Source organism: Salmo salar, chromosome 03 (assembly GCF_965601325.2).
Source record: "Salmo salar chromosome 03, fSalSal1, whole genome shotgun sequence".
NCBI classification, from domain to species: Eukaryota; Metazoa; Chordata; class Actinopteri; order Salmoniformes; family Salmonidae; genus Salmo; species Salmo salar.
In genome coordinates, this window is record NC_138293.1 from 8,736,645 (window position 1) to 8,758,531 (window position 21,887).

A 21,887-nucleotide genomic window follows, 5' to 3' on the forward strand; every position below is an offset into this window, starting at 1 on the left:
ACATACATATAAACTCGGTTTTTCACAATTCCTGACATTTTATCCAAGTAAAAATTCCCTGTCTTACATCAGTTAGGATCACCACTTTATTTTAAGGATGTGAAATGTCAGAATAATAGTGATTTATTTCAGCTTTTCTTTCATCACATTCCCAGTGGGTCAGAAGTTTATATACACTAAATTAGTATTTGGTAGCATTACCTTAAAATTGTTCAACTTGGGTCAAACGTTTCAGGTAGCCTTCCACAAGCTTCCCACAATAAGTTGGGTGAATTTTGGCCCATTCCTTCTGACAGAGCTGGTGTAACTGAGTCAGGTTTGTAGGCCTCCTTGCTCGCACACACTTTCAGTTCTGCCCACAAATTTTCTATAGGATTGAGGATCATGGCTTTGTGATGGCCACTCCAATACCATGACTTTTGTTGTCCTTAAGCCATTTTGCCACAACTTTGGAAGTATGCTTGGGGTCATGGTCCATTTGGAAGAGCCATTTGCGACCAAGCTTTAACTTCCTGACTGATGTCTTGATGTTGCTTCAATATATCCACATAATTTTCCTCTCGCATGATGCCATTTATTTTGTGAAGTGCACCAGTCCCTCCTGCAGCAAAGCACCCCCACAACATGATGCTGCCACCCCCGTGCTTCACGGTTGGGATGGTGTTCTTCGGCTTGCAAGCCTCCCTTTTTCCTCCAAACATAATGGTCATTATCGCCAAACAGTTCTATTTTTGTTTCATCAGACCAGAGGACATTTCTCCAAAAAGTACAATCTTTGTCCCCATGTGCAGTTGCAAACCGTAGTCTGGCTTTTTTATGGCGGTTTTGGAGCAGTGGCTGCTGAGCGGCCTTTCAGGTTGTCGATATAGGACTTGTTTTACTGTGGATATAGATATTTTGTACCTCTTTCCTCCAGCGTCTTCACAAGGTCCTTTGCTGCTGTTCTGGGATTGATTTGCACTTTTTGCATCAAAGTATGTTCATCTCTAGGAGACAGAACGCGTCTCCTTCCTGAGCGGTATGATGGCTGCGTGATGTTTTTACTTGCGTACTATTGTTAGTACAGATGAACATGGTACCTTCAGGCGTTTGGAAATTGCTCCCAGGGATGAACCAGACTTGCGGAGGTCTCCAATTTTTTTTTCTTAGGTCTTGGCTGATTTCCCCATGTTGTCAAGCAAAGATGCACTGAGTTTGAAGGTAGGCCTTGAAATACATCCACAGGTGCACCTCCAATTGACTCAAATGATGTCAATTAGCCTATCAGAAGCTTCAAAAGCCATGACATCATTTTCTGGAATTTTCCAAGCTGTTTAAAGGCACAGTCCGCTTAATGTAAACTTCAGACCCACTGGAATTGTGATACAGTGAAATAATCTGTCTGTAAACAATTGTTGGAAAAATTACTTGTGTCATGCACAAAGTAGATGTCCTAACCGACTTGCCAAAACTATAGTTTGTTGAGTGGTTGAAAAACGAGTTTTAATGTCTCCAACCTAAGTGTATGTAAACTTCCGACTTCAACTATAAATGCTCCAAAATGTACTCCTAACGAGCCTAACACTTCCCACTTAATGAAAAGGTCGGGCCCAACAATGGCTGCGACCAAATCTCACAACACACTGAAACCGACTGTCACAATGTACTGCATCCTCAGTCTAATCCGCCCTACTCAGTCTAGAGCAGGGGTGTCAAACTCAAATACCCAGTGGGCCAAAATGTAAAACCTGAACAAATGAACCTTTTTAATATGGACCCAAACAAGTTTTGCTTTAACATTGAATATGGAACAAGCATCGCTTATTACCATACAATATATAATTTAATAGTGGAGACATGCAAAATCGAATTTCAAATGAAAAAACACAATGGCATTCATTTATTAAATAAATAAAATGTAAATAAAAATCGTATGCCTCTTTTCTATTTGCAGCCTTCTGATTTAAATACCAAAATAAACTTTTTCCACTGGCTAATAATTGTACAAATAAAATGATAATAAATCAACCATTCAAGCCCATGCCTTGTAGCAAGAAAAAGTGCACAAAGAAAACATTAATTATTGCACACTGATCTAATCTGATGTGCCCAAGCCAGATACCTGGCATCTCTTCTTGGATGCTAGTTCATCAATGTCTGGGCTCAGGCTCTGAGCTGAAGAAATCCTCAGTATCGAGCGAAGGTGTTCAGTCAGACGTCTCCTGTGAGTTGTTTTGGTCATCTTCATCGAGGAGAAAAGTTGCTCGCATAGATAAGTGCTGCCGAACATGGAGAGCATCTGAGCAGCTTGGGTGCGGAGCTGAGGCATTGTGTCAGGGATGACTGTGCGGCGCCCACAGCATCATACTTTGACTTCAGCGTGTCGTTGCACTGGAGTTCAATCAGCTCCATTTGGATGTTGGTTGGTGCATTTTCCACATCAACTGCGAAGGGATTACTAAGCAGTTCAAACCTACATTTCTGGACATCGAAGTCGGCAAATCGCCGGCTAAACTCAGCGGCGAGAACACTGAGTTTTTCAGCAAACTGTGCGCATGGGAACACGGCGGTAGAGATCTGCGCTTTTATGGTTTGGCAGCAGGGAAAATGGCAAGGGTTTCCTTGCAGCATCTGATTCTCCCACAGGCACAGTTTAGTTTTAAAGGCCCTCACTGCAGCGTACATGTCTGATGATGCGCCCCCGCCCCTGAAGCTGCAGGTTCAGAGCATCGAGATGGCTCGAGATGTCACAGAGAAAGGCCAGCTCACACAGAAACTTTTGCTCCCGGAGCTCTGCTGTATCCTTCCCTTTGGTTTCCAGGAATTGACATATTTCCTCACGCAGCTCGAAACATCTGTTCAGTGCTTAGCCATCTCACGTCTGCGTATTCCGAACCACACTCCTCTAGAAAAAATTTAAACTGGCGGTGATTCAGACCTTTGGCTCTTATAAAGTTAACTACCTGTGTTACTGTGGTCATAACATGTTCCATCTTTAGGGCTTTGGCACACAGTGATTCCTGATGTATGATGCAGTGGTAAACAGTTAGCTCACCTGCACAGTTCTCTTCCCGCATCTTCTCCCGAACCATGCCCACCAGTCTACTCTTTTTACCGCACCATCTGTCGTTAATCCAACGAGTTTATCCCACGGCAGCTTTATTTCAGTTACACATTTGGAAACCTCCTCAAAGATGTCCTTTCCTGTGGTTGTGCCATGCATTGATTTGAATCCCAATAGCACCTCCGTAACACACAGATTTGAGTCCACTCCACGGATGAAGACTGACAGCTGAGCAGTATCAGATGCGTCGCAGCTCTCATCCACAGCGAGGGAGAACGCAACGAAATCTTTCCCTTTTCCATCAGCTGGTCATACAGATTGGTGGCAAGATCACATGTGCGATCAGCTACTGTGTTCCTGCTCAGCCTCACGTTTGAAAATGCTTGCTTTTTCTCTGGGCATACGAGGTCACAAACTTTCATCATGCACTTTTTCACGAACTCTCCCTCATTAACCTCTTGGGGCTATGTGGGACGCTAGCGTGCCACCCGTGGTGCACCCTATCAACAGCAGGTGCATTTCAAGAGCGGCAAATTTGAAACCAAATAAATGTCAAAATTCAAATTTTTCAAACATACAACTATATTACACCCTTTGAAAGAAACATCTTAATCTAACCACGTTGTCCGATTTCAAAAAGGTTTTACGGCGAAAGCATAAAGTTAGATTATGTTAGGAGAGTACATTGACAATAGCTGTGTGTAATGTTTTGTCAATTCAAAGACGGGCGTCACCAAACCATAAAACCAGCTAAAATGATGCACTAACCTTTTACAATCTCCATCAGATGACACTCCTAGGACATTATGTTAGACAATGCATGCATTTTTAGTTCTATCAAGTTCATATTTATATCCAAAAACAGCGTTTTACTATGGCATTGATGTTGAGGAAATCGTTTCCCTCCAATAACCGGCAGTCAAGTCAGCACCACAAATTAAATAATTAAAATTAGAAAACATTGGTAAAATATTATATTGTCATTTAAAGAATTATAGATTTACATCTCTTGAACGCAATCAACTTGCCAGATTTAAAAATAACCTTACTGGGAAATCACACTTTGCAATAATCTGAGCACTGCGCCCAGAAAAATATGCTTTGCTATACAGACAAACGGCCATGTTGGAGAGATCTAAAATCGAAAATACTATGTAAATAATCCATTACCTTTGATTCTCTTCATCAGATGTCACTTCCAGGAATCCCAGGTCCATAACGAATGTAGTTTTGTTCAAAAAAGCTCATCATTTATGTCCAAAAAGCTCCGTGTTGTTAGCACATGATCTAAGCCCGCCGGACTTCACTTCATGAACGAGGGGAAAAAATATATTTACGTTCGTTCAAACATGTCAAACGTTGTATAGCATAAATCATTAGTGCCTTTTTTAACCAGAACATGAATAATATTCAAGGTGGACGAATGCATTCTTTTAAAGGGCCAGGCTGATTTTGCGATCTCTGTTGGCACTATATAACTAGCCTTTACAGCAGCCTCACTTTGATGTGGCTTTTTTGAACATATTCTGTCGTGAAACCAAACTTCTTTTCATCTCCTCTACTTTCTGGCTCCTTTGAGTCATGTCCTTGTATTTGTCATGGTGTTTCGTTTCATAGAGTCGTCTAATGTTGTACTCCTTACTTACAGCCACGTTGACTCCACAAACAAGACAAACAGGTTTGTCTTTTACATATGTAAACAGATATTCTGCCTCCCACTTGTCCAGAAAGCTCCTGTTTTCTGCCTTTCTTTTCGCCATTTTTGGGAAGGGATAGCGCGCTGACAGTTGTATGTTGCTATGACTACTGTCACAGAGGAGAGGGCGTCTCTGGGTCCTGTCCTGATTGGCGCGCGAAAACAACAGCAGAGCATTATGGGATTCGTAGTATTAGCGGTGAATGCGCTGTATAATACCGGCGGGCCAGCTCTAGTAGTAATTTGGTATTGTCTCGCGGGCCTAATATGGCCCGCGGGCCAGAGTTTGACACCCATGGTCTAGAGGCATAGCCAATGACTAGAAAGCAGATAACAGAATGAGTCATACTGATCTGTACCAGCAGATCGTTGACCTCAACTGTCAATACTAAAGACTGGTCTAATAGTACTGTTACAGGAACTATATCCCTAATCCTTCTGCCCAAACACAGACATTGACCTGTGGGCAGGATATAACACATGACTCTACTGTGCCACACCCCCAGCCAGGAGTCATGTACAGTGGCTTCCGAAAGTATTCACCCCCCTCTGCCTTTTTCCTTTTTTGTTGCCTTACAACCTGGAATTAAAATGGATTTTTGGGGGGTTTGTATCATTTGATTTCCACAACATGCCTACCACTTTCAAGATTACATTTTTTAAATTTATTTTGAAATAAGAGACAAAAACAAAACTTGAGCATGCATAACTATTCACCCCCCAAGTCAATACTTTGTAGAGCCACCCTTTGCTGCAAGTCTCTTGGGGTATGTCTCTATAAGCTTGGTACATCTAGCCACTGGGATTTTTCCCCATTCTTCAAAAGGCAAAACTGCGCCAGCTCTTTCAAGTTGGATGGGTTCCGCTGATGTACAGCAATCTTTAAGTCATACCACAGATTCTCAATTGGATTGAGGTCCGGGCTTTGACTAGGCCATTCCAAGAGATTTAAATGTTTCCCCTTAAACCACTCGAGTGTTGCTTTAGCAGTATGCTTTCGGTCATTGTCCTGCAGGAAGGTGAACCTCAGGCCCAGTCTCAAATCGAGGACTGAAACAGGTTTCCCTCAAGAATTTCCTTGTATTAAACGCCATCCATCATTCCTTCAATTCTGACCAGTTTACCTGCCGATGGGAAAAACATCCCCACAGCATGATGCGGCTACCACAATGCTTCACTGTGGAGATGGTGTTCTCGGGGTGATGAAGTGTTGGGTTTGTGCCAGACATAGCGTTTTCCTTGATGGCCAAAAGCTCAATTTTAGTCTCATCTGACCAGAGTACCTTCTTCCATATGTTTGGGGAGTCTCCCACATGCCTTTTGGCTTAATTTTTTCTTGAAGCATTGGCTTTTTTTCTGGCCACTCTTCCGTAAAGCCCAACTTTGTGGACTACGGCTTAAAGTGCTACTATTGGCAGATACTCCACTGTGGAGCTTTGCAGCTCCTTCAGGGTTATCTTTGGTCTCTTTGTTGCCTCTCTGATTAATGCCCTCCTTGCCTGGTCTGTGAGTTTTGGTGGGCGGCCCTCTCTTGGCAGGTTTGTTGTGGTGCCATATTCTTTAATAATGGATTTAATGGTGCTCCGTAGGATGTTCAAAGTTTCATTTTTTTTTTATAACCAACCCTGAACTGTACTTCTCCACAACTTTGTCCCTGACCAGTTTGGAGCACTCCTTGGTCTTCATAGTGCCGCTTGCTTAGTGGTGTTGCACTCTGGGGCCTTTCAGAACAGGTATTTATGTGACACTTAATTTAACTCCACCTTTGTGCAATCTAACTAATTATGTAACTTCTGAAGGTAATTGGTTGCTCCAGATCTTATTTAGGGGCTTCATAGCAAAGGGGGTGAATACATATGCACGCACTACTTTTCCATTTTTTACACTTCACCAGTTGACTATTATGTCCATTTGTCACGTTGCTGATAATGGATGGACCAATGCGCAGCGTGATTTGAATTCCACATTTATTTAAAGTGAAACTTCGCAACGAAACGTGACTTACGTGGTGCAACAAACAATATCCCACAAATACAGGTGGGAACAGGGACACCTTAAGTATGATCCCCAATTAGAGACAACGAACATCAGCTGCCTCTAATTGGGAACCATACCAAGAGCACCAACATAGAAATGAAAAGACTAGAACACCCCCCTAGTCACGCTCTGACTTAAACACCATAGAGAACCGAGGCTCTCTGGTCAGGGCGTAACACCATTACATGAAATTTAAATTACAGGTTGTAATGCAACAAAATAGGAAAAACGCCGAGAACTTTTGCAAGGCACTATTTTTTTTACCTGAATTCATCTCCTTTCATTGAGGCACATTTTCAAGTCTTTAGACACCCAGAGCTTGTTGTGTTAATGACAGTATCCTCACAGAACTGGATGTGACGTCAAACCAATCCTTGAGCTCCTCCCTACTCTCCTCACCTAAATGGATTTCTCTACAGAGTTTTCGCGTTTCACCTGCTGCCTGTATCTCAGTAGGAGATGGATAACGTTATAGTCTGATTTCCCGATGGGTGCTCTGCACACTGCCTTGTATGCGTCCTCTACGTTGCCATAACACTGATCCAGGATGTGAGTTGGACAGGTGACATACTGTTGCAGAGTGGAGGTGTGCGCGGAGAGGGAGAGCGTATGAAAATCCCCAAGCACAAATACTGGCTGGTCAGTTGATCGTGAAAATGCAACAGTCTAATCCTGTCAGCAGCTTCCTTATTGTTAGGTCCAGGCACATAGACCAGAGTAACGGTAATATGTTTGAACTTGCGTGGTAGATACAAGGAGAATCTCAGTCTCTGGTGAACACTTGTTCAATCACATTACACTGCGTGGCCCAAGTATTATCGACAAAGATACATAGCCCTCCCGCCTATTGATTTGTGTGACGTTGTTTTGTCTCGATCTGCTCTAATGACAGTGTATCCATCAATATTCTCCTGCTTGAGCCATGTTTCTGTAAAGTAGATTAACCTCTAGGGGGTGTGGGACGCTACGGTCACACCTGGCCAACATCCAGTGAAATTGCAGAGCGCCAAATTCAAAAACAGAAATACTCATTAAACATGCAAGTGTTATACATCGGTTTAAAGATCAACTTCTTGTTAATCCAACCACGGTGTCAGATTTCAAAAAGGCTTTACGGTGAAAGCACACCATGCGATTATCTGAGAACAGCGCCCAGCAGACAAATCATTACAAAGAGTAACCAGCCAAATAGAGGAGTTACACAAGTCAGAAATAGTGATAAAGTGAATCACTTACCTTTGATCTTCATATGGTTGCACTCACAAGACTCCCATTTACTCAATAAATGTTCGATAGTCCCTCTTTAAATCCAAAAAACTCAGTTTTGTTCAGTAATCCACAGGCTCAAAGGCAGTCACAACAGACAGACAAAATCTGTAAAGTTCGTAGAAACATGTCAAATGATGTTTAATCAATCCTCGGATTGTTTTTAGTCATAATAATCAATAACATTTCAACCGGACAAAAGCTTTGTCTATATGAAAGGTGTGCTCTCGGTCGCACGCATGAAAAAACCTTGACACTGCAGGGTCCACTCATTCAGACTGGTCTTCCTCCCTCATTCTTCAGAATACAAGCCTGAAACAATTTCTAAAGACTTGACATCTAGTGGAAGCGCAATTTGAGTCCTAAGTCAATGGATACTGTAATGGCATTAATAGAAAACTACACCAAAAAAAATCCCACTTCCCGGATGGATTTCCCTCAGATTTTCTCCTGCCATATCAGTTCTGTTATACTCAGACATTACTTGAACAGTTTTGGAAACTTTAGTGTTTTCTATCCAAATGTACCAATTATATGCATATCCTAGCTTCTGGGCCTGAGTAGCAGGCAGTTTACTTTGGGCACGCTTTTCATCCGGAGGTGAAAATAGTGCCCCCTACCTTAATGAGGTTAAATTACTTCTCCTAAAGTCCTCTTCAAATTTAGCCCTTGCCGCTAACTCATCCAGGTTATTATTTAATGACCGCACATTTGACAGGGTGATCACCGGGAGCGGGTGACGTCTTCCCCGCCTCTAATCTGTTCCTGATACCAGCTCTTGAGCCGGAACGGAACATCGAACAAACACGAGTAGACATGAAACACACAAACAGAATCAATAACGCCTGGGGAAAGAATCAAAGGAGTGACAGATATAGGGGAGGTAATCAGAAAAGTGATGGAGTCCAGGTGCTCAAAAATGAGTAAACGTGACACAAACCTATATTTTTTTAAGGTTTGTATCAAAACTAAAGTGGCCAAATAACTTCTTAAAAATAAACAATCTGCTTTACAAGGGGTGTAGAGCCTAACTGGCATATACAGTTGAAGTCGGAAGTTTACATACACTTAGGTTGGAGTCATTAAAACTCGTTTTTCAACCACTCCACAAATTTCTTGTTAACAAAATATAGTTTTGGCAAGTCGGTTAGGACATCTACTTTGTGCATGACACAAGAAATGGTGTTTACAGAGATTATTTCACTACCACAATACCAGTGGGTCAGAAGTTTATATACATACAAGTTGACTGTGCCTTTTAAACAGCTTGGAAAATTTCAGAAAATAACGCCATGGCTTTAGAAGCTTCTGATAGGCTAATTGACATAATGAGTCAACTGGAGGTGTACCTGTAGATGTATTTCAAGGCCTACCTTCAAACTCAGTGCCTCTTTGCTTGACATCATGGGAAAAATCAAAAGAAATCACTCAAGACCTCATAAAACAAATTGTAGACCTCCATTTCTGATTCATCCTTGGGACAATTTCCAAACGCCTGAATGTACCACGTTCATCTGTACAAACAATAGTACGCAAGTATAAACACCATGGGACCACGCAGCCGTCATACCGCTCAGGAAGGAGACGCGTTCTGTCTCCTAGAGATTAACGTACTTTGGTGTGAAAAGTGCAAATCAATCCCAGAACTACAGCAAAGGACCTTGTGAAGATGCTGGAGGAAACAGGTACAAAAGTATCTATATCCACATAACCTGAAAGGCCACTCAGCAAGGAAGAAGTCACTGCTCCAAAACCGCCATGAAAAAGCCAGACTACGGTTTGTCACTGCACATGGGGACAAAGATCATACTTTTTGGAGAAATGTCCTGATGAAACAAAAAAAGAACTGTTTGGCCATAATGACCATTGTTGTGTTGGGAGGAAAAAGGGAGGCTTGCAATCCGAAGAACACCATCCCAACCGTGAAGCACGGCGGTGGCAGCATCATGTTGTGGGGGTGCTTTGCTGCAGGAGGGTCTGGTGCACTTCACAAAATAGATGGCATCCCGAGGAATGAAAACTATGTGGCTCTATTGAAGCAACATCAAGACATCAGTCAGGAAGTTAAAGCTTGGTCGCAAATGGACAATGACCCCAAGCATACTTACAAAGTTGTGGCAAAATGGCTTAAGGACAACATAGTCAAGGTATTGGAGTGGCCATCAAAGCCCTGACCTCAATCCTATAGAAAATTTGTGGGCAGAATTGAAAAAGTGTGTGTGAGCAAAGAGGCCTACACACCAGCACTGTCAGGAGGAATGGGCCAAAATTCATCCAACTTAGTGTGGGAAGCTTAAGGAAGGCTACCCGAAATGTTTGATCCAAGTTAAACAATTTAAAGGCAATGCTACCAAATACTAATTGAGTGTGTACACTTCTGACCCACTGGGAATGTGATGAAAGAAATAAAATCTGAAAAATATTCTCTACTATTATTCTGACATTTCACATTCTTAAAATAAAGTGGTGATCCTAACTGACCTGAGACAGGGAATTTTTTACTAGGATTAAATGTCTAATTGTGGAAAAACTGAGTTTAAATTCATTAAGCTAAGGTGTATGTAAACTTCAACTGTATATTGCCGGATAGTAGTGTTTGTCAAGCAGGAACGAAGGGCACTGTGTCCTGGTGGTGTTGCCGTTCATGCCCTCCCCATTGACTAGTAGACTGTGTAAACGCAACAAAAAAATAGGAAAAACGCCAAGGGGGATGAATACTTCTGCAAGGCACTGTAGATGGTTGCTATCATACTTTAAATAAAATCATGCAAGAGAAATGGCCACATAGATACCGCCAGCGACATGACCACGATACCCAGTAGTAAGCACCACACCGGAGAAATGGTCGCCGGCTTTATCAACTCGTACTGTAGTACAACCCAATCAGCCACACAAAACTGTTGCGTGGCAACAAATCTGCCCAATTAGATGATTTGCTTTCCATACACCCACTTGCCCATTCTCATAACTGCATACATATTTTGTCCATTTTTTTAAATAACAAATCAGAAATAGTGTTAATGTTGTAAATGACAATTGTAGCTGGAAACGGCCGATTTAAAAAAAAAAAAAATTGAATCTACATAGGCGTACAGAGGCCCATTTATCAGCAACCATCACTCCTGTGTTCCAATGGCATGTTGTTAGCTAATCCAAGTTTGATTTTAAAAGGCTAATTGGTCACTAGAAAACCCTTTTTCAATTATGTTAGCACTAATTAAAGAAGCAATGAAACTGGCCTTCTTTAGACTAGTTGAGCATCACCATTCATGGGTTTGATTACAGGCTCAAAATGGCCAGAAACAAATCTGTCTATTCCGTGCGAGAAATTTAAGATCTCGTACAACGCTGTGTACTACTCCCTTCACAGAACAGCGCAAACTGGCCCTTACCAGAATAGAAAGGAGTGGGAGGCCTCGGTGCACAACTGAGCAAGAGGACAAGTACATTTAGTGTCTAGTTTGAGAAACAGACGCCTCACAAGTCCCCACCTGGCAGCTTCATTAAATAGTATCCGCAAAACACGAGTCTGGTTGAGAGAATGCCAAGAGTGTGCAAAGCTGGCAAAGGGTGGCTACTTTGAAGAATCTGTTTAACACTTTTGGCTACTCCATGATTCCATATGTGTTATTTCATAGTTTTTATATTTTCTATTATTCTACAATGTAGAAAATAGTAAAATTTAAGAAAAACCCTTATGTCCAAACTTTTTTGACTGGTACTGTTCATTTGAATTGATCGCACTGAATTCCGAACCTCAAGGTCTTGCAGTATTGCTGGCTTTATTTTCGACCTGCTAAGTAACTACTTGATTGGTTAATGTCAACTGCTGTCTTATAGATTATGAATCAGTGCCTTATATCACGTTTCAGGTATGACCCAGATGCAGACAGTGTCGAAGAAACGTATATTTCTAATACATGGGTGGTCAAAGGCAGGCAGCTGTCAGTAATCCAGAGAGAGTCCAGAACGGCAGGCAGGGTCAGGGCAGGCAGGGGTCAATAATCCAGTGAGGTGGGGCGAGGTACAGAATGGCAGGCTCAGGGTCAGGGCAGGCAGAACTGTCAAAACCGGGAAGGACTAGAAAACAGACAGGAGCAGGGCAACAAACGCTGGTAGGTTTCACAAAAAACTGGCAACACAAGTATAAATACACAGGGGATAATGGGCGACACCTGTAGGGGGGGGGTTGGAGACAGGCGAAACAGATCAATTATGAAAACCAGCATTGTTAGACTTTGGCCCAGATTTGAGAAATGATTAATTGAGCCTGAGCTGAGGTTTCTAAAGTTTTTACTTAAACACATTTGACTTTTAACATTTTGACCTATTTTCAGCTCAAAAGGCAACCTCAGCCTTAAATACTAATTTGCCTCCATCATAACCTGTGGAGTCCGATGACCCTGTGCTTCCGACACCTGTACAACAGTCAAGACCAACCACCAACAGACAGCCAAGAAAAATAAAACACAAGGTCAACCATCAAGATGAGGATGAAGAGCTGCTTGCGTTTGTCAGGAAGCCAATCCCTTCTGCTGCTACCTCGAAGGATGAGGCATTTGTACACAGCCTTGTGCAAGAGCTGAAGTAAATAGGAAGAAACAAGGGACGTCTGAAAGTGAAACTACTATCGTTGATTGTAAACTGGCAAGAAAAGGCGCTAACAACATTGTCCCTCCCCCAAAGTAAAATCATTCGTTCAGAGTTTTTGATATTTCAATGTCCTGATCACGTCTGGTGTGGATGGTCAAAATAAACATGTGGTTGCAAGCTCGTGCACCATGTAGTCAGCATGTTGGGTTAACACTATGGTTTTGGCATGCTCTCATGAACATGTGTTCACTGGACTTTAACAAGACAGCATCCAAACCAAATATGTGTCTCTTTATTTGCTCTGCAGAGGACCAAGATCCAATGAACTGGAGTGAAAGTCCTTGAACCAAAGTTCATGTTTGATCTGCATGTACATATATACCTATTAGCATTGTATCTAACTGTCCAGTGTTGAGATGGAGATGAGTGGCCTCATGAGTGTTCTGCTGGTCACATCAGCAGCCTTGCTGTTTATAGCTAACGGACAGAGCAACTATGATATGTTGAGGGAGGTTGACAAGAAACATGTTGACATGGCTATAAGATATGCAAATAAGAATAGTGAGTTTCAGAAAAACAAAAAAGAGCACCTCAATTTTTTTCAACTTCTTGGACAACCTGAGGTAAGATTTTAATTATTAATGTTCGTTTTTTTTCATGTATGATTAACTGTATCAAAAAATTATAAATGGCTCCTTCCATCTTTGTCTACAGATCAATGGTCGGGAATTTAATATCAACTTGTTGTTGAAAGCAACAGAATGCACTAAGGCCAGTAGTGATAGTGAACATAAACATCACCCTGAATGTCACTTTAAATCCAGAAGGGTGAGTAGTTCAGATCCTCCATGTGTCTTATATCCTCTTATCGCTTGGTAACATGCCATAGCTGTGTGTCTTAAGTATCCACATACTATTTGAAATAGTTTTCTTGTAAAGGATAAGGATACATTGAGCACATTGGACTGCTCCAGATAACTGCATGCTCTGGTTTAGAGCAGTGCTTCATAGTAAGGATCCTCCATGTGCATGATTAGAGTTGTGGCCCTCTGATCATTTGATTTGTGAAGATAATGAAGCTGAAGTACAAGAGGTGTAGATTTCAGTTAAGTTATTGAATTTACCTAGACTCTGAAGGAGGTCAGTACAAGCTCACCCATGTCCAAATGCAGGAATTTAGTGTTTAGGGCTCCCATGTGGCGCAGCGGTGTCACTACAGTCCCTGGTTCGAATCCAGGTTGTATCACATCGGCCCGTGATTGGGAGTCCCATAGGGCGGCGCACAATTGGCCCACCATCGTCCGGGTTGGCCCGTCATTGTAAATAAGAATTTGTTCAACTGACTTGCCTAGTTAAATAAAGGTTAAATGTAACCACATCTATACAGTTTTACTTAATGTGCTTTCTCTGTTTCTGCAGCCCTATATAAACTGTGTTGTTTGCAGCAAAGACTTCCATGACAGCACTGACCCCTACATTGACTGTGTTCTCCAAAAAGATGTGAAGAAGGTAATACGCTTCAAAAACACAGAAAAGATGACGTACATAAAAAAACGACTTTAAAATACAAATTTTGTTCAATTGTAATTTCATAAACTTTTTCTCCTGACAAAATCATTGTTTTTATATGAATATTATTTTCAGCAAGATGACATCCGACATAACAAGTGTTCACCTCTTCAACATGGAGGGTATTCAATTTTAGCCTTACGTGACAAAGAAGACCTTCAGACTGGATGCCTTGGCTGTTTCTGATAACTAATGAAAGTACTTGTCCAGCACTGATGGTCAGAGGCTGTCCTTATAAAGCACTTCTGTCTTTGGATTTATAATGTAGCCTTTTGGGAGTTTCGGTTGGAATTTGCAACACAATTCAATTGTCTCAAACTCTTTCCAATTTTGAATCCCTTTTATTATCGTAATCCACATAGATAAATATTCTAAACGTACCCTTTTCTGATTCTCCACATATATTTAAAGAAAAAGGGAGAGAACAGTCTGCTACTTAGTATTCACATGGATTACCCCACCGCTTATTTCAATGTTGTACGTTTACGAAATAATATTACTGTTGAAAGTAAAGCTTACTCTAATTTAACCAGTATGAGGGGTGAAAAATGATTGCATCAAATGAAATAAACAAATGAAATAAGGATGTTATTGGATTCTTTTTTTCTACAATTTTGGGAAGACAATTGCCTGTATGTCTTGCAGTGTAAAATGATTGCAGCTCTGTTTCTACTTCTCTCAGGGCAGAGTGCCTACAGTCTCATCTCTGGACAGCCAGGTCTGCCTGTGACAGCAGACCACTACCAGGTTTTTATAGGTAACATAATGAACTGGTCTGGGCCCTATGGCCAGGCTGTGTTCACTGAGTCTGCACATTGTCAATTCAGTATTTTCCTCAGTCACTGTGATCATATGTCTGCCATCATGTACAACTGTGTCTGTAGACAAAACAGCATTAAAGTTTGCTTTGGGTTTTGCCTTTCCAATAGGTGATATTTTTATTTTAGATTTGTTTACGGGTTGGTTAACAACAACCGACAAGTGAGCAACTATTGGGCAAAAGACGGAATTGGCTTATTTTGATGGGTGGATCAGCTTTAATTTTGCAGAAGGATTTCTTCCATCAATGTAATTGTCTGCATCATTTCCAATCCACCATAAATGTTTTTGAATATACCTTTATTTTTCCCCGCAAACCCTACCACCCCTCCCCCAATTGGAGTAAACAAATAAACAAAAACACTTTGGCTCTACCTAAGGTTTATACATTTTACAGACAATCCATTTTACAATAGTTATATTTTGTTTGTTTAGTCCTTCCTCTATTTCTGATGTCCATCCAGTTTGATTTCTATTTGTAACTGTGCTATTTCACAACATTTCTGAACCTATATACAGTTGTTATTAGTCACTCCATTTAACCCCTCCCATCTCTTAACATCATCCATTTTGGATTTCTAGTTGCCATATTTTTCAACTGTGCTGTGATGCTTCACAAAAGTACTGAACCAGCTTCTACAGATTTGTAAATTAGTGAATTTTTTTTTGCTAAAATAAATGACTTTTCAAATCACCCAGTATTGCTATCTGCAGCGTTAATTCTAGGTCAATGTTGCAATTCATCAGCCATTCCTGGACCTGTGGCCAAAAATGACCTACAAATGGACAGTACCAAAATAAATGACTCTGCCTCCTCACAGAAAAATCTGCTGAGCTGGAAAGATTGTTACATATGGGGATACATTCTATTGGTTGCAAGAATTTTGTATAATTTAAATTGAAAAATGTGAAGTTTTGAATGCCATGGAATAGGTACATCGAAAATCTCAATTTTGCAATTTATATGGCACAGCTGTCAATTTCCTTATCCTTAAAGGGAATTGGTATATTTTTCTTTACCCATTTATGGTCTTTAATGCAGGGCCGACAGACAAGTTCCTTACTTTTTCCCCCTTCCATTTTTTTGTGGTAATGCTGCAATTAGTTGGTTGTAATTTTGGGTAGATTAGACATTTCCATCTGTCTGTGTTAGCTGCATGTATGACAACTCCACCAGTCCTATTTATGATATAATTTACAAAAATTGTAACGAGTGTGCTGGGAGTCAGAAAGCAAGTTCAGGGAGTGCATAATTTAATGAACAAAACAAGAAACAGAAACATATAGGGAAGGAACCAAAGGGAGTGACACACACACACACACACACACACACACACACACACACACACACACACACACACACACACACACACACACACACACACACACACACACACACACACACACACACACACACACACACACACACACACACACACACACACACATCCGGGAAGTGATGGAGTCCAGGTGTGCATAATGATGGTGACAGGTGTGTGTGCGCCATAACGAGCAGCCTGGTGACCTAGAGGCCGGAGATGGAGCACACGTGACAATTATACCTTTTTTAAACATTTTATTGAAATCTCTTTTTTTTTTAAGCACAATATTTGTTGTATTATTTGTTCTGAAATTGCAACCAACTTTAAGGCTTATTTAAAAAATAACGAGATTGTTTTCAAACAACCGAAAGTGAACAGTTGTAATCTGAAAAGTACTCTTTAAGAATGTGAAATGTCAGAATGATAGCGAGAATGATTGATTTATTTATTTCATCACATTCCCAGTGGGTCAGAAGTTTACATATACTAATTGAGTGTTTGGTAACATTGCCTTTAAATTATTTAAGTTGGGTCAAATCTTTTGGGTAGCCTTCCACAAGCTTCCCACAATAAGTTGGGTGAATTTTGGCCCATTCCTCCTGACAGAGCTGGTGTAACTGAGTCAGGTTTGTAGGCCTCCTTGCTCGCACATGCTTTTTTAATTCTGCCCACAGATTTTCTATAGGATTGAGGTCAGGGCTGATGGCCACTCCAATACCTTGACTTTGTTTTAACTTCCTGACTGGTGTCTTGAAATGTTGCTTCAATATATCCACATAATTATCCATCCTCATTATGCTATCTATTTTGTGAAGTGCACCAGACCCTCCTGCAGCAAAGCACCCCCACAACATGATGCTGCCACCCCCGTGCTTCACGGTTGGGATGGTGTTCTTCGGCTTGTAAGCCTCCCCCTTTTTCCTCCAAACATAACGATGGTCATTATGGCCAAACAGTTCTATTTTTGATTCATCAGACCAGAGGAATTTCTCCAAAAACTACGATGTTTGTCCTCATGTGCAGTTGCAAACCATAGTATGGCTTTTTTAATGGAGGTTTTGGAGCAGTGGCTTCTTCTTTGCAGAGCGGCCTTTCAGATTATGTCGATATGGGACCCGTTTGACTGTGGATATAGATACTTCTGTACCCGTTTCCTCCAGCATCTTCACAAGGTCCTTTGCTGTTGTTCTGGGATTGATTTGCACTTTTCGCACCAAAGTACATTCATCTCTAGGAGACAGAACGCGTCTCCTTCCTGAGCAGTATGACGGCTGCGTGGTCCCATGGTGTTTATACTTGCGTACTATTGTTTGTACAGATGAACGTGGTACCTTCAGGCATTTGGAAATTGCTCCCAAAGATGAACCAGACTTGTGGAGGTCTACAATTTTTTTTCTTAGGTCTTGGCTGATTTCTTTAGATTTTTCCATGATGTCAAGCAAAAAGGCACCGAGTTTGAAGGTAGGCCTTGAAATACATCCACAGGTACACCTCCAATTGACTCAAATGATGTCAATTAGCCTATCAGAATCTTCTAAAGCCATGACATAATTTGCTGGAATTTTACAAGCTGTTTAAAGGCACAGTCAACGTAGTGTATGTAAACTTGTGACCCACTGGAATTTTGATAGTGAAATAAATCTGTCTGTTGGAAAAATTACTTGTCATGCACAAAGTAGATGTCCTTGCCAAAACTATAGTTTGTTAACAAGTTAATAACTCCAACCTAAGTGTATGTAAACTTCCGACTTCAACTGTACATGAAAACTGCCTTTACCATAATCATGCATGATTTAATGTGAGAATTGTCACTCTGTCATCAATTACCTGAACACTTCAGTTATAGCGACAAGGATAGACGGACATGGTGTCCACGCGGCACCATGGGGAAAGAAATGGACACATAATCGAGTCAGGGTACGTTGGGCTCAAGCCAGACAGAATTTGGGAAACTGGTATCTACAGTAGTTATGAGGGGCTCAGGTGTCCCTCCGACAGTGAGGAGAAACAGTAACAGAACACAAGGTCAAAAAAACCAAATAGGAGCTGCAGAGACCAGTAGAAAGGGAACTACGACCAGTCAGCATTTCTATGACTTTTGCAGCATAACTGAGACACGGCCCGAGCAGTGCAACAGAGGAGCAACAAGGGGGTGAGGGGCTACCCCAGCGACAACAAGGGAGTCAGTGACTAAACTAACAACAGCGACAAGGGAGTCGGGGACTACCCTCACAACAAGGGAGTCGGACTGGGGCAGGAGCACTAAATCACCCAGGGCCATCATCCCAACCTGTGCGACAGATGCATGCCTGCATTTGGGGGGCAGTAGCCCCAGCCTAACCGGAACCCATGCCCCGCCCAAGCCCGCGGGGCACCCCCAGCTCATATTCAGACAGCGGCTTGAGTCAGAGAGACGCTTGGGGGGGAAACCACCACCGCCCCTAACCCATTAAGCCTATTCTTGTGGGAGACCTGGGATCGAATCCTGTCAGTTTGAAAATATCAGTTAGCTCCCTGAGTTAAAGCCAAGGCCTCATCACATAAAACCATGGTTAAGGTATTGTTGCAAGGGGAGAAACCAGCCAAGAACAGCTGTATTTTGCATTTCTTTTGCAGCAATACACAATAGAGCCTCTAGTAGGTCGGTAGAGCTTGGCGAGTGCCGGAGGGAAGGAGGTTGAGATGGCGGAAGCAGAAGTGTTGTTTGAAGCTGAAAGTGTGTCGAGTACAGTTAGTGAGAAGGATGAGTGGACAACAGTGAAATGGAACAAAAAGGGCTAAAATTGTTGTGGAAAACGAGTGATGAATCGTTGCTTTTTGTAGTACATTTCTTTTTGGACAAGGATGTTCATTTGGTAAAACCTTTTGAAGTCACAAGGATGGTGAAGGCGGCGCTGGGAAAACTGGATGCAGTCAAAGTAACCAGGAGTGGTATGGAGTTGATATCTAAAGGGCAAAATTAGCCTAGTGGTTAGAGCGTTGGGCCAGTAACTGAAAGGTTGCTGGATTGAATCCCTGAGCTGACAAGGTAAAAAGATCGTTCTGACCCTGAACATGGAAGTTAACCCACTGTTCCCCGGTAGGCTGTCATTGTAAATAATCATTTGTTTTTAACAATTAAAGTGGAAAGCTTTGATTTTCAGAGCAGGGCATCAGTAAAAGGTGTTCTCTGGCATCCCGGTTGGACATTAGAAATCAGTATCTTAGGCTAAACATTCCAGGAGTAATTAATGCACGTCGCTTAACCCAACGGAAAATGAGAAAAAGGAGTAACGTTTAACTGCATTATTGATGTTTGCGTATCTACTGGGATATATAAGATAAGCCGTGAGGTCATTCATGCAATGCAAGAAGTGTAAAAAGTTTGGCCACGTGTCAGATGTTTGCAGACGAATATTGAATAGTCTAAATGTAAAATGTTGCAACTTCACGGTGGGAACCACACATGTGAAGATCATCGGTTCACCTACTCTGCGTCTCACAAAGACACGGCGGTTGGAACGAAAAATCTCAAATTTGGACTCATACCGGTCTAATGTCCATTGCTCGTGTTTCTTGGCCCAAGCAAGTCTCTTCTTATTATTGGTGTGGTTTCTTTGTAGCAATTTGACCATGAAGGCCTGATTTCACACAGTCTCCTCTGAGCAGTTGATGTTGAGATGTGTGTTACTAACTTTGAAGCATTTATTTGGACTGCAATTTCTGAGGCTGGTAACTAATGAACTTATCCACTGCAGCAGAGGTAACTCTGGGTCTTCCTTTCCTGTGGCGGTCCTTATGAGAGCCAGTTTCATCATAGCGCTTGATGGTTTTTATGTCAGCACTTTCCGCATTGACTGACCTTCATGTCTTAAAGTAATGGACTATCGTTTCTCTTTGCTTATTTGAACTGTTCTTACCATAATATGGACTTGGTCTTTTACCAAATTGGGCTATCTTCTGTATTTAAAAAAAAAAAAAGATTTATGTAGGCAAGTCGGTGAAGAACAAATTCTTATTTACAATGACGGCCTACCCCAGCCAAACCGTAACCCAGACAACGCTGGGCCAATTATGCGCCGCCCTATGGGACTCCTAATCACGGCCGGTTGTGATAAAGCCTGTAGTGACGCTTCTAGCACTAAGATGCAGTGCCTTGCGCCACTCGGGATCTCACAAACGCAGACCATGTGTAATCACACCAGCCCAGGACCTCTGACAATCGTGCAGATGAAGAAGCCGGATGTAGAGGGGGGAGGGATGGTTCTGAGGATTATTTGTGTCTGTAATAAAGCCATTTTGATTGGCTGGGCCTGGCTCCCCAGTGGGTGGATCTTTGCCCACCCATGGCTGCGCCTCTGCCCAGACATGAAATCCATAGATTACGGCCTAATTTATTTAAATTGACTGAGTTGTTGCGTTTATATTTTTGTTCAGTATACTTGTGGATATATATATATATATATATATATATGTACCAGTCAAGTTCTAAAACCTACTCATTCAAGGGTTTTTCTTTATTTTACTATTTTCTACATTGTAGAATAATAGTCTAGACAAACTATGAAATAACACACGGAATCATGTAGTACTGCCAAATTCTCTAAAATGACAGTGGAGGCGGTTTATGGTATAGAAATTAACATTAAATTATCTGGAAACGATTCTGGTGGACATTCCTGCTGTCATCATGCCAATTGCACATTCCCTCAACTTGAGGCCATTGTGTTGCGTGACAAAACTGCATATTTTGAGTGGCCTTTTATTGTCCCCAGCACAAGGTGCACCTGTGTAATGATCATGCTGTTTAATCAGCTTATTGAGTTGCCACACCTGTCAGGTGGATGGATTATCTTAAAGGATAAAATGCTCAAGGAAGTAAACAAATTTGTGCACAAAATTTGAGAGATATGCTTTTTGTGCATACATTTCTGGGTTATTTTATTTCAATTAAAATTGTTGCGAACCCCATTATATACCAAAGAAGCGCCTCTAGCACAGATAGAACAATGAGACCGATATTTCACCAGATGTATAAATGTGAAGCATAAGGTTGGCGTTTCCACTCACTACAAAATATGGTGATGAGAGGAAGCCCAGTGGCCGGCAAGGGGAGAAGATGGACCAAGATCGATTGACAGACATTTGGTCTCCATACAGTTTTCTGTTTCCAAAACTATAATGCAACAGAGTGGACTACCCTTTGCCAAAGTATAAAAAAAAAGGTGTTGTTTAGGAGTGCAAGGGCAAGTAGGCGTTCCCTAATGGAAATAAATGCTAGAGCGGCCATCTCACTAGCTCGTGGTTTGCTCTGCCCACCTCCTTGTCTGTTAAGCCCACTATGGTTAATTTGCACCCAATGGAAACGACAGGCTCTGGTCAATCTTGAGGTCGTTTTGAAAATCTTTGCCTCCAAGTCTGCCGGAAAAGCACAAGTAGACCCTCCAGCCCAGTAGGTGGTGGCGATCAGAGGAAGAAGCCCAACTCGGCCTCCATCCAGCAAATGGCGTTTCTCGTTGTTTTGTCAATCAAACGAGGTCAATGAGTGTCAAATTTGAGCAAC

The 21,887-nt window shown here is 41.7% G+C and overlaps 1 long non-coding RNA gene and 1 pseudogene across 1 annotated transcript; one reads left to right on the forward strand and one right to left on the reverse strand.

Annotated features, from left to right (window-relative positions):
- Positions 1-2,025: 2,025 nt before the first annotated feature.
- LOC123741888 (general transcription factor II-I repeat domain-containing protein 2 pseudogene) lies at positions 2,026-6,425 on the reverse strand (annotated as a pseudogene).
- A 6,602-nt stretch (positions 6,426-13,027) lies between these two features.
- Positions 13,028-15,717, forward strand: LOC123741599 (uncharacterized). Its single transcript, XR_014391830.1, has 4 exons — positions 13,028-13,258; positions 13,350-13,463; positions 14,055-14,144; positions 14,280-15,717. It is a non-coding gene; the product is annotated as an uncharacterized LOC123741599 (long non-coding RNA).
- The last annotated feature ends 6,170 nt before the right edge of the window (positions 15,718-21,887 follow it).